Source organism: Garra rufa, chromosome 9 (genome assembly GCF_049309525.1).
Source record: "Garra rufa chromosome 9, GarRuf1.0, whole genome shotgun sequence".
Classification (NCBI taxonomy): domain Eukaryota; kingdom Metazoa; phylum Chordata; class Actinopteri; order Cypriniformes; family Cyprinidae; genus Garra; species Garra rufa.
Window position 1 is genome coordinate 28,250,598 of NC_133369.1, and position 13,151 is coordinate 28,263,748.

The 13,151-nt window shown below is 48.6% G+C and overlaps 1 pseudogene; it reads left to right on the forward strand.

Annotated features, from left to right (window-relative positions):
* LOC141343202 (nuclear pore membrane glycoprotein 210-like) overlaps positions 1-13,151 on the forward strand; it is a 59,995-nt pseudogene that overhangs the window by 12,676 nt on the left and 34,168 nt on the right.

The following is a 13,151-nucleotide window of genomic DNA, read 5'->3' on the forward strand; positions in this document are numbered from 1 at the left end:
GAGCCTCCGCTGGTTCCATCCAGTCGTCCTGAGATTCCTGTCTGCCCGGTTCTGGTCACGGAGCTCATGCATGGACCCACCCTCCCTCCCTGCTGCTCCAGTCCCGCCACCTCTGTCTCCTGACAGTCCCTCTGCTCACCCACATCCCACCTTTGGTGCAGAGGACTTGCCGTGGGACTGCCAGTCTCCATCGGTGTCCAGACTGAAGGATCCCTCACCATCACCTCCAGTCTCAGAGTCCTTGACTCCACCTCGGTCCTCCGACCCTGCGGCTCCACCCCGGCTCTGTGCTCCCTCGTCTCCGTTGTCGGCCGTCGGCCCACCAGCTCCTCCGGGCTCCATCGTCTCTCCTGCTCCGCCCCGGTCAGTCGTCGCCCCACCTTCGCCTCTGGACTCTACTCCTCCGGCTGTGCCTCGTCACTCCGTCCTGCCGGCTCTGTGGACCTCCTCCCTCCCGTGGGCACAGCCTCGATCCTCTGTCACTCCGGCTCCACTGCGTACCTCCGGACCTCCATCTCCGCCGGGGTCGCCAGAGCCTTGGGTTCCGCCTTGGCCCTCCGGATCCTCGGTGTCACCTAGGATCGTCGACTCTCCGGTTCTCCCTCGGGCTCCACCGGCTCCACCTCCGTCGGTCGGCCCCATGCAGGAGCCAACCCTTCCTCCACCATGGCTTCTCCCTCCGTCGGCTCCGCCGCAGTTCATAGTTCCAGTACCCCCACATGGACCTGGCCCTCCATCCCTCCCCCTGTTCCACCTCCGCTCCACCACCCTCCGGGTTTCATTAGGTGGTTAGAGCGTCTGGAAGCCGCTCCTTGGGGAGGGGCTCTGTCCCGTATTGGTCGTCTTGTCATCATGAACTCTTGCACACACATTCTGGACTGCAATCCCCATAAGCCACTGCACCAATCACTGCACACAGCTGCTCCTTGTTTCCCACTGCACTGATTGCTGCACACATCTGTTTCACATTGACTCTCATGCATTTAAGCCACTGACACACACAGCCACCTTGCGAAGTCTTATTGTTCCTTCTGGTCATTATTTCCGAGCGTTTATTCCCGTGTTTGATTTCCTGTGTTTTTGATTCCTGGACTCCTTCCCCCCGTGTTTTGATTCTCGCTGCCAGCCCCGACCTTTCTGCCTGTTTTGACCACGATTTCTGCCTGCCCCTTTGTGTTTGTTTTGTATCAAATAAATGCTGCAAATGGATCCGCACGTCTCTGACCCTCCTTGTGACACATATATATATGTGTGTGTATGTGTTTATATATATATATATGTGTGTGTGTGTGTGTGTGTGTGTGTGTATATATATGTGTGTATATATATGTATGTATATGTGTGTGTGTGTGTATATATATATATATATATATATATATATATATATACAGTCAAGCCTGAAATTATTCATACCCCTGGCAAATTCTGACTTTTACTTTTATTCAACCAGCAAGTTTTTTTTTGACCGAAAATGACACAGGCTTCTCCCAAAAGATAATTGACGATGTACAAGAGGCATCATTGTGGAAAAAAAATATTTCTCAGCTTTTATTTACATTTGAACAAAAAGTGGCACGTCCAAAATTATTCATACCCTTTGCAAATTGTCACAGTCTATGGGAAAATCCAAAGTTCTGTACCATTCCAAATAGTCCAAGCTGTTCTAAAGCATCCAAATTACCCTGATTCATTGGGAACAGCTGTTTTAATCAACTCAACAGGTGAAAAACAGAAGCTCTCTGCTGTTGGTTTGTGGACAGTCATGGCTAAGACAAAGGAGCTCACTGAGGACATGCAGCTGCGCATTGTGGCTGCTCACAAGTCAGGAAAGGGCTATAAGACCATATCTAAATGTTTTGAAGTTCCAGTGGCTACAGTGCATGGTATTATTAAAAAATACAAGACGTTCCGCACTGTGAAAAATCTCAGAGGACGTGGTCGGAAGCCAAAAGTGACACCTGTGCTGGATCGCCACCAAGGCCATCCTGATGAATCTGGGCTCTGCTGGTGGCAACATCTCAAGGCAGACAGTCCATCGGACACCGCTTGGCCTTTGCAAATGCTCATCTGGACAAAGAAGAAGACTTCTGGTCTTCTGTTTTATGGTCAGATGAAACAAAAATTGAATTGTTTGGCCACAGTGATGTAGCTTTCATTTGGCGTAAAAAAGGAGCCTTCAACCCTAAGAACACCATCCCCACTGTCAAACATGGTGGTGGGAACCTAATGTTTTGGGGGTGTTTTTCAGCCGGTGGACCAGGTAACCTAATCACAGTAAACGGCAGCATGAAAAAGGAGCAATACATCAAAATTCTCAACAACAACATCAGGCAGTCTGCAGAGAAACTTGACCTTGGGCACCAGTGGACATTTCAGCATGACAATGACTCAAAACACACAGCAAAAGTGGTGAAGAAATGGTTAGCAGACAAAAACATTAACGTTTTGCAGTGGCCCAGCCAGAGTCCTGACGTAAATCCAATTGAGAATCTGTGGAGGGAGCTAAAGATCAGGGTGATGGCAAGGAGACCCTCCAACCTGAAATAGTTGGTACTCATCACTAAAGATGAATGGGCAAAAATACCAGTGGAGACATGCAAAAAGCTGGTCAGCAATTATAGGAAGCATTTGATTGCTGTAATAGCCAATAAAGGATTTTCTATTGATTATTGAGAAGGGTATGAATAATTTTGGACATGCCACTTTTTGTTCAAATGTAAATAAAAGATGAGTAATATTTTTTTCCACAATGATGCCTCATGTACATCGTCTAATTATCTTCTGGGAGACATCTGTGTCATTTCTAATAAAAAAAAAACTTACTGGATGAATAAAAGTACATTTAAGTCAGAATTTGCCAGGGGTGTGAATAATTTCGAGCTTGACTGTATATATAGTGTGTGCTTTTAAATTATGTTGCAAGATGTAAAATGTAATTATTACTTAATTACATAATTATTGATCTGAAAAAACTGTTGTTTACATTGTAATATTTCACTATATTTCACTATATTACTATGTTTATTGTATTTTTCATTAAATATGTACACCTTGTTGAATATAAGAAAAAAAAATCTTACTGACTCCAAACACACCACATACAGATGTAGAAATTTGTATATATATAATTTATGTGCTGATCAATAAAATATTATGGTGGTAGTAATAATATATTCTAATTTGTTGTTGTTGTTGTTGTGTGTGTGTGTGTGTGTGTGTGTGTGTGTGTGTGTGTGTGTGTGTTCAGCATGTAGAAGCAGCCAGTGTGACTTTGTTTGTAATAGACAGACTACACCTGAGTCCAGCAAGAGATATATACCTGCTACAGGGATCCATCATCAGATACACTCTGTGGAAAACAGAGCAAGAAGGAGAGACTGGTACAAATAAAATCCATGTACACTACCAGTCAAAAGTTTTTTTAATGTTTTTTAAAGAAGTCTTGTCTGCTCACCAAGCCTGCATTTATTTGATCCAAAATACAGCAAAAGCAGTAATATTGTGAAATATTTTGACTATTTAAAATAGCTGCTTTCTATTTGAATATATTTTAAAATGCAATTTATTCCTGTGATTTCAAAGCTGAATTTTTAGCATCATTACTCTAGTCACATGATTCTTCAGAAATCATTCTAATATTCTTATTTGCTGCTCAAAAAAACATGTTAGTGCATTAAGTACTTCTATTTATAATGCTTTGTCAAACTTGATTTTAAAGTCCAGGATTCAACAAACACCCTGTCACTGACAGAAGAAACGTTAAAAATGTATGCATGGTGTTTATTATTCAAGCGCTGTGGGATTGTTGAAAAGATCATTGAAAGGTTAAGCTCTGGGCTGCATTGAGCTTTCCTTTAAAGCCAGCTGAATGCAAGAATCTTGTGTGACAGTCTCTTCAACATGTTCTTTATATAAACACATACCCTAGATTACCAATATGCTACTGTAATAGCTTTTAAACTGCATGTTAACACTTTAACACCCTAACCGCATGCTTTCACACCTCTAGTCCGATTATATATCATTTCATAAACACATCATTGCATATGTCAGGAGAGGTATGTTGCATTTTAACATCTGCATCTAATTGCTCACTCTTGTTTGTTTGTAGAGGTCACTCTGTCTGAGGAGGGATATGGTCTGGTTGTGGACGGATACAAGGGCATCATCTCTTGAGCAGGAAACAGCTACCGTCACCGCCCTTAAGCCAGGTCATGCGACACTGATGGTTACACACAACAGTATCCAACACAACTGTGTTTTTCATTGAAACATTATGTTGTGGGGCATATGAGTATATTGTTATGATTCCAAGCTCAATTGTGATTCAGATCTGCCCTCTGAAATAACGTCCCAACTCCCTTGCACTTCTGTATATGTGGTGAAGCCCAGCTATATGGGTGAGTTGCACACATAACACACAGAAAATATCTTAAACCACACGCCTGTGTTATGTTTTAGTTACATATACAGTGGTGGCCAGTTATTTCTGTCTTTTGCTGTAGTGTGTCAGTAGGAAATATTGGTTTATATTTCCAAACATTGATTTTGCCATTAATTGTAATAATCCATTGAGAGTCTGAAAACAGCCAGTGCTCCACACAGATCTCATCATCATCCAGTCTATCTGGAATGACATGAATAAACAGAACGAACTGTGACAGACTAAATCCAGAAGAACTGTGGAAACGTCTCCAAGATGCTTCAAGAAACCTACCTGCAAAGCTACAGTACTGTTGAAAGTTTTAGGCACTTGTGTAAAAATGCTGTAAAATGAGGATGCTGTCAAAATAATGTCTTAAATAGAATTTCTTTTTTTAGTTAACTTCTATTAACTAAATTAAATCTACATTTGGTGTGACCATCCTTTGTATCATACTGAATTATTACAATTAATGGCTAAATGAAAGTTTGGATATGTAAACAGATATTTGCTACTGAAACACTACAGCAAAAGATAGAAATAACTGACTTAAAACCATTTTTAGCTGATGAAAATACTGGTATTCGAATCATTTTTGGCCTCCACTATATCTGTGTGTTTCAGCGTTGAGTATTGAGGAGGAAGAGGACAGATGGGTGTTGGAGACGGGCGGCAGTATTATTTGACTGTTCCTATCTATGACAACGAGGGCCATGTGGTTCACCTGTCACAGGTTGTGCTTCATAGTCATCAGTTTACGCACTGTTTGCTTCACTGCGTCTCTTGACAGGAGCATAACGTCTGAACTTTAACCCTGTGCAGAATGTGGTGATTGTTGTGGAGGAGACTGAGGGGTTAGTGACACTCGAGTCTTTGTCTGATCCCACCTGCCATCTCCTGCAGACCATCATGAAAGGGAAAACTTTAATACAGGCCTCACTTTATAGCATCATCTCTCAGGTAACTTACTTACAAATATATACACACACACTAAGGCTGATGATACACGTGGCAACTTTTTGAGCAATTTTATCGGGCAACTTTTTTTACGCAAAGTTGCTTGGGCACTTTCCCATTGAGAATGGGTAACACATTTCTATCTGGATAATTTAGATCAGTTGTGGGCCCTGTTTCGCACCTGGCTGACGATTGACGGCACCATTTGCCAAAGTTGCCCGGCAACATTGCTCAAAAAGTTGCCCAGTGTATCATCAGCATAAGATCTGACAATTAGTTGGTGAAGGAAAACATTTTTTTTTAATTATAGCTTTTTCTTCCTCTGAAATTACTTTCTATTTTTGCTGATGTTACTTATGGTTAATGTTAATAATTATACAGGCATAATTGCAATTGCAATTCAGTTGGGCTCCATTCCAGTATATAACAGTCACTTTTCAAACCAGTCATTTTATTATGGATAAAATATCTGGGTGAACATCCTGTTTCACTTGGAAATACATCATGTTAAAGGCATAGTTAATCCGAAACTGAAAATTACTGCATGATTTACTCACGTCAAGCCATCCTAGGTGTATATGACTTTCTTTTTTCAGACAAATACAATCAGAGTTATATAAAAATGTCCTGGCTCTTCCAAGCTTTATACTGGCAGTAAATTGCTGTTGAGATTTTGAAGTCCAATAAAGTGCTTTCATCCATCATAAAAAAAGGAAATACATCAAATTAAAGGGATAGTTCATCTAAAAATGAAAATTTGATGTTTATCTGCTTACCCCCAGGGCATCCAAGATGTAGGTGACTTTGTTTCTTCAGTAGAACACAAACAAAGACTTTTAACTCAAACCGTTGCAGTCTGTCAGTCATATAATGGCAGTCAATGGGATACATGACTTTGAGTCCAAAAAACATTCACAGATAAAACCAAATTAAACCCTGCGGCTTGTGACTTCCGACTCCCAACTTTTGAGCCTGATCGACTGAAGTTATGGTTGCTTTAGGATTACTGTTACTTTCATTTTTGAGGAAAGCGCCGATCCCGATCTACATATGTGTCCGTGCGAATCCCTCGTAATGCAGCTTCACCCACAGTAGAAGTGAAGTTTTTATGCATCTTTGCAAATGGCCTCTCTTAATAATGTGCTAGTTAGCAAGTTTCGCAGCTAAATGCTTCTAAAGTAAACATTATGGCTCGTCATCCCACGGCAGAGAGGGACAGGGCGATCAGAGCTTATTAGCATTTAAAGGGAAATGCAACAGAATGAGTTGATTTTTTGCAGAACTGATTTTGACAAGGTAAAAGGTTGTTTTTTACACTACTATTGAGAATTTTTAACCAAAGTATATTATAGACTTTTCATTAAGACCCTAAAGAATCATATCAACGTGTGGAAAATGGGCATCCGATGACTCATTTAAAGGGATAGTTAACCCAAAAATGAAAATGACCACTTGATTTACTCACCCTCAAGCCAGGTGTATATGACTTTTTTCAGAAAAATACAATCCGAGTTATATTAAAAAATGTCCTGGATTCTCCAAGCTTTATAATGGCAGTAAATGGCTGTTGAGATTTTGTAGTCCAATAAAGTGCATTCATCCATTATAAAAAGTGTTCCACATGGCTCCAGAGGGTTAATATAGGCCTTCTGAAGTAAACTGATGCATTTGTGTAAGATATTAAATATCCATATTTAAAACTTTATAAACTGTGTTCATGAGAGAGTGGTGTTCCAGTGGATAACGTATGATGCTGTGGATTAGCTTCACAGTTTTTATCTTTTTATTGTGTAGTGTTACAAATGATTTGTGGCCCTGGACCATAAAACCAGTCATAAGGGTCAATTTATAGAAATTTAGATCTATACATCATCTGAAAGCAAAAATAAATAAGCTTTCCACTGATTTCCTTTGGTTTGATAGGATAGGATAATATCTGGAATCTGAGAGTGCAAAAAATCTATTGAGAAAAAAAAAGAGTATCTTCATAGAACGTCTCGGTTACGTATTGTAACCCTCATTCCCTGAAGGAGGGAACGGAGACGTCTCGTCGAGACCGACGAATTGGGATATCGCCTGGATAGACCAATCTACTTCGTGTGTGTACAAACGAGCCAATGAATATTGGCATGCATGATTGCAGCCAGCTGCGGCTGATCACAGCGTGAGCATATAATGCGCAGCAGGTGCATGCATCATCAAGATTTCGCTGAGGAGCTGGGACAGGCCCGGCCGTACAGTGGTGGTACAGGAGCCGTGGCGACGGGACGAGACGTCTCCGTTCCCTCCTTCAGGGAACGAGGGTTACAATACGTAACCGAGACGTTCCCTATCAGTCGGTCTCTTCGACGTTTCGTCGAGACCGACGAATTGGGATCCCTAACAAAGCGCCGTGGCTGCTGCCCCTTCCAGTGTCCTGAGCGGGCCTCCTGGGTCCCGTTACTGGCTTGGCCAGGGGCTCGCATCAAGGAGAGCCAGTCACTGTATAACACAGCACCACCCATTTCAGTGAAGCTGGAGCACTGGGAATATGCGGAGCTCACGTCCTTCCGATAGGAGGTTCGTAGCAATACACATATAACTCAATTCAGGTTTATATGGAAGATTGGAGGTGATTGATCCCTCATTTACTGGTAGAAGATCTACCGGGGAAACACACAGCCTCTATGGCGCAATGTGGAAATTCATAAGAGATGCAGTTAAGTCTCTACGTAGAGCCCAGCCCTCTACTGGTTCTGAAGGATTCATCGAGTGAGGGCCTGACGCCTGACGTTCCGCAACGTCGGCTGTCAAGCTCAGCGGAGGAACTCGACAGAGCTACTCTCAGGTTACTCTGGAGCAGTATAGCAAGCCGACCCAAGGCCTTTCTGTGCCTCTACCCGTTTGAGGTGAGAACACAGAAGGAGACTGTGTCTACACGAAGGCTATAGAACCTCGTGAATGTGTTAGGGGTCGCCCAGCCCGCCGCTCTACAAATGTCATTTAGCGAGGCGCCACGAGCCAACGCCCAGGAAGATGCAACACTCCTAGTTGAGTGTGCTCTCAGCCTGAGGGGGCAGGGCACACCCTGAACCTGATAGGCCAGGGTAATGGCATCCACTATCCAGTGAGCCATCCTCTGCTTGGAGACGGCATTCCCGTTCTGCCTGCCTCCATGACACACAAAGAGCTGGTCTGAGGTCCTGAAGCTTTGCGTCCGGTCAACGTAGCATCTTAGTGCTCGGACAGGACAAAGCAAAGCCAGGGCTGGGTCTGCCTCCTCCGAGGGCAGCGCTTGCAGGCTCACCACTTGGTCCCTGAAGGGAGTAGTGGGAACCTTGGGCACATAACCAGGCCGGGGCCTCAGTGTTACCTGGGAATCCGCCGGGCCAAACTCTAGGCACGATTCGTCGACCGAAAATGCGTGCAGGTCTCCTACCCTCTTGATGGAGGCCAATGCAAGCAGGAGCAGGGTTTTCATTGAAATAAACTTCAGCTCTACTGTCTGCAAAGGCTCAAAGGGAGCCTGCTGTAGTGCTATAAGCACTAGAGACAGGTCCCAAGAGGGTACAGAGGGGGGGCTAGTAGGATTTAGCCTTCTGGCGCCCCTAAGAAACCTGGTGACCAGGTCGTGTTTCCCTACCGACCTTCCCTCTATGAGGTCATGGTTAGCGGAAATAGCAGCCACATAAACTTTAAGGGTTGAGGGGGACAGCCTATGCTCCAACCCTTGCTGCAAGAAGGAAAGCACGGCTCTGATCGGGCATCTTAGGGGGTCCTCTCCATGGGAGGAACACCAATCAACGAATAGGTTCCATTTTAGGGCGTAGACATGTCTGGTAGACTGTGCTCGCGCCGAAGTAATAGTGTCAACTACTCCTTGGGGTAGGTCACTTAGAACCTCCGCGTCCCGTCCAGGGACCAGACATGTAGTTTCCAGAGGTCTGGACGCGGGTGCCATAGAGTGCCCCGTCTCTGAGTCAGTAGATCCTTCCTCAGAGGAACTTGCCAGGGAGGGGCTGTCGCGAGGAGCATAAGTTCTTGGAACCAGGTCCGAGTGGGCCAATAAGGGGCTACCAGAAGGACCTGCTCCTCGTCCTCCCTGATCTTGCACAGTGTCTGTGCAAGAAGGCTCACTGGGGGAAACGCATATTTGCGAAGGCCCCGCGGCCAGCTGCAAGCCAGCGCGTCCGTGCCAAGTGTTCCTTCGGTCAGGGAGAAGAAGAGCTGGCAGTGGGACGTCTCCCGGGAGGCGAACAGATCTACCTGAGTCTCACCGAAGCGTCTCCAAATCAGCTGGACCGACTGGGGGTGGAGTCTCCACTCTCCGGGAAGCGCAGCTCGTGAGAGCTCATCGGCCGCACGGTTGAGCAACCCGGGAATGTGAATAGCATGAATGATGTACGCGGTTGATGTACGCAACGGTCGCAATGTTGTCCGTACGGACCAGCACGTGCTTGCCTCGTAAGGGCCCCTTGAGTCGGAGCAGGGCGAGACGTACTGCAAGCAACTCGAGGCAGTGCCAAGTTAGCTGGGGGCCCGTCCAAACCCCTGAAACTGCCTGTCCGTCGTACGTGGCTCCCCACCTGGTGGTAGAGGCATCCGTGTGTACCACAGCATGCCTGGAGACCTGTTCCATGGGTACTCCTGCCCGTAGGAACGAGAGGTCTGACCACAGGATGAAGGTTTGGCGGCAGGCCGGTGTCATTTGAACCCGGTAAGAGCCGCGTAGCCACGCTCTCCTCGGGACTCGGCCATGAAGCCAGTGTTGAAGCGGTCTCATATGGAGCAGCCCTAGCGGTGTAACTGCTGCTGCTGCTGCCATATGCCCCAGGAGCCTCTGAAACTGTTTCAGTGGGACCGCCGTCCTGCTCTTGAATGTATTCAAGCAGTTCAACACAGACTGAGCACGTTCCTGTGTGAGGCGTGCTGTCTGACTGACCGAGTCCAGTTCCATACCGAGAAAAGAGATCCTCTGAGTTGGAGTGAGTTTGCTCTTTTCCCAGTTGACCCGAAGGCCCAACCGGCTGAGGTGTGTGAGCACCAGATCCCTGTGTTCGCATAACTGACTCTGAGACTGTGCCAGGATAAGCCAGTCGTCGAGGTAGTTGAGAATGCGAATGCCCTGTTCTCTGAGGGGAACAAGGGCCGCCTCCGCGACCTTCGTGAAGACACGGGGGGAGAGGGACAGCCCGAAGGGCAGGACTGTGTACTGATATGCTCTGCCTTCGAACGCGAACCGCAGAAAGGGTCTGTGGCGCGGAAGAATTGAGACATGAAAGTATGCGTCCTTCAGGTTGATCGCTGCAAACCAATCTTGGGGACGGACACATCTGAAAATGTGTTTCTGAGTGAGCATTTTGAACGGTAGCTTGTGAAGGGCCCGGTTCAAGACGCGCAGATCCAAGATCGGCCGTAACCCGCCGCTTTTCTTGGGTACTATTTAGTACGGGCTGTAAAAGCCCGCCCTCATATCGGCTGGAGGGACCGGCTGTATCGCTTCCTTCGCCAGCAAGGTTGCGATTTCTGCACGCAAGATGGGAGCATCTGCGGCCCTGACTGAGGTGAAGTGGACACCTCTGAATTTGGGAGGGCGCCGGGCGAACTGAATCGCATAGCCGAGTCTGATGGTCCGAAGGAGCCAGCAAGATGGGCTGGGAAGCTCTTTCCAGGCTCCCAGAAAGTGTACAAGCGGCACGAGGGGGACCACTGACGTACCCGCGGGGGGGGGGCAGCGATAGGGGGCGCAGGGACCCCATCTCGGTGTCTCGTTGCCGGACCGGAGCGGGGTCAGAGCGTCTGTGTGTTGTGTGTGTGAGACGCTTACCTGCGCAAGAGCCGATGGTGCGTGAGTAGTCCGTCTTGCAGTACTCTCGAACCGCCCATCGTCGCTCGCTGGCGAGGGGGGAGGACGGGTGAGGCGCAGGGGTGACCCGCGCTCTCCCCGCAGTCCCCTGTGGGGACCCAGAGATAGAGAAAATTGCTCTTTTGTCGAGTATTTGGGGTCGGTGGCGGGGAAAAAACAAACAAAAGATTCTCCGCCCGGCCCACCTCCGGGGGAGGGAGTGGTGCGGTCACCATCTCCCGAAGAGCAGCATCCTTCATCTCTGGGTCGCCCGTCTCAGGGTCTCTTGCTCTTGCGCTTCCCACTTGTCTTTGTGGGGGCCTGGACGGGCTGGGCGGCTGCTCGGCGACCGGCTCCACGGCGCCGTTGTGAAGGCTGCTGCGGTGGCTGCTGTGGAGCGGAGGCGGAAGCCAAGGGCCGTCCTCGGCGACGAGCAGACTGAGGTGCCGCCGGCGGCCAGGTGGAGGCAGCAGCTGCACGCCGGGGCAGGATGTGACTGATGGCCTCAGTCTGCTTCTTGGCGGCGGAGAACTGCTGGGCGAAGCTCTCCACTGCGTCGCCGAAGAGGCCGGTCTGGGACACCGGGGCGTCGAGGAACCTGGTCTTATCACAGTCCCTCATATCAGCCAGACACAGCCAGAGATGGCGTTCCTGGACCACCATGGTGGACATGGCACGACCCAGAGACTGTGCGGTCACCTTCGTCGCACGTAGCGCGAGGTCCGTGGCGATGCGAAGTTCACGGAGAACTTCTGGGTCGTGACCACCCTCGTACAGGTCTTTCAGTGCCTGAGCCTGATGTACCTGTAGTAACGTCATAGCGTGTAGGGCGGAACCAGCGGAGCCGCAGGCCGCATAGGCACTGCCGATCAGAGCCGACGAGTGCCTACAGGCCCGGGAAGGGAGCGACGGGTTGTTGCCCCGCCAAGTGGAAGCGGCGCCCGGACACAGTTGCATCGCGACCGCACGCTCCACCGGCGGGACCGCCGTGTAGCCCCGCGCTGGTCCACCATCAAGGGTGGTGAGGGAGGAAGTCCCACTCGAGCGGTTTCGGGCAGTAAAAGGTGCCGTCCACGTTCGGGTGAGCTCTTCATGCACCCCCGGGAAGAAGGGCACCGGGGTGGGACGCTGAGAACCAGCGCGGGCCACCCCGAGATACCAATCATCCAGCCGGGAGGGATCGGGACGTGATGGAGGGTTCCATTCAAGCCCTACCCTCTCGGCGGCCCGGGCAAGCATAGCCATCATCTCCGGGTCGGTATCCGGCACCGCTGACCGCCCAGCGGACGACAGTGTGCCGTCATCCTCCCCAGAGAAGTCTGGCTCTCCCTCCGATGCCGCGACCGACATCTGTTCGTCGGGGGGAGCCCCAAAGGTAACGGGTGGTAGCCCTAAGGAAGGTCCAACCCGTTCCCTTGAAAGCTCCGGTGGCGACGGAGCGTCGGTGGAAGGAGGAACCCCCGCTGATGGAAGTGGCGGGGAATTCCTCACCGTCACCGTCAGACCGGGCAGCCCCCTGCTTCCAGAGGTAACGCCCCCCCGGCGTTTGCCTGGGGGAACGCTCGATCTGGGCAGAGGGACTGGAACCCCGCCCCTTTGCAGGAAGCGGAGTCTGGTCCACAACTCCGTGATGGTCATCTTCCCACAATGGGGACATGACATGACATGATCCACGAACGCTGCCTCAGCGTGTTGAGTGCCCAGACACGTGAGGCAGTGTGCGTGGCCATCACCCGGCGCCAGGAAACGGCCACATCCAGAAACGCACGGGGAGAAAGGCATGTTGCCTCGTCTTTACAAAGACGCTCACCCGTGGAGCTCCTTTAGATATTCACTCTCTTAGGAATTTGCTCTTTTAGTGCTGAGGCGCACAGGGGAGATGGCCGCAGCAACACAGAAGGTAGGTGGTGAAAAAGCTGTGTGTTTCCACTCGACACGGAAGACCAC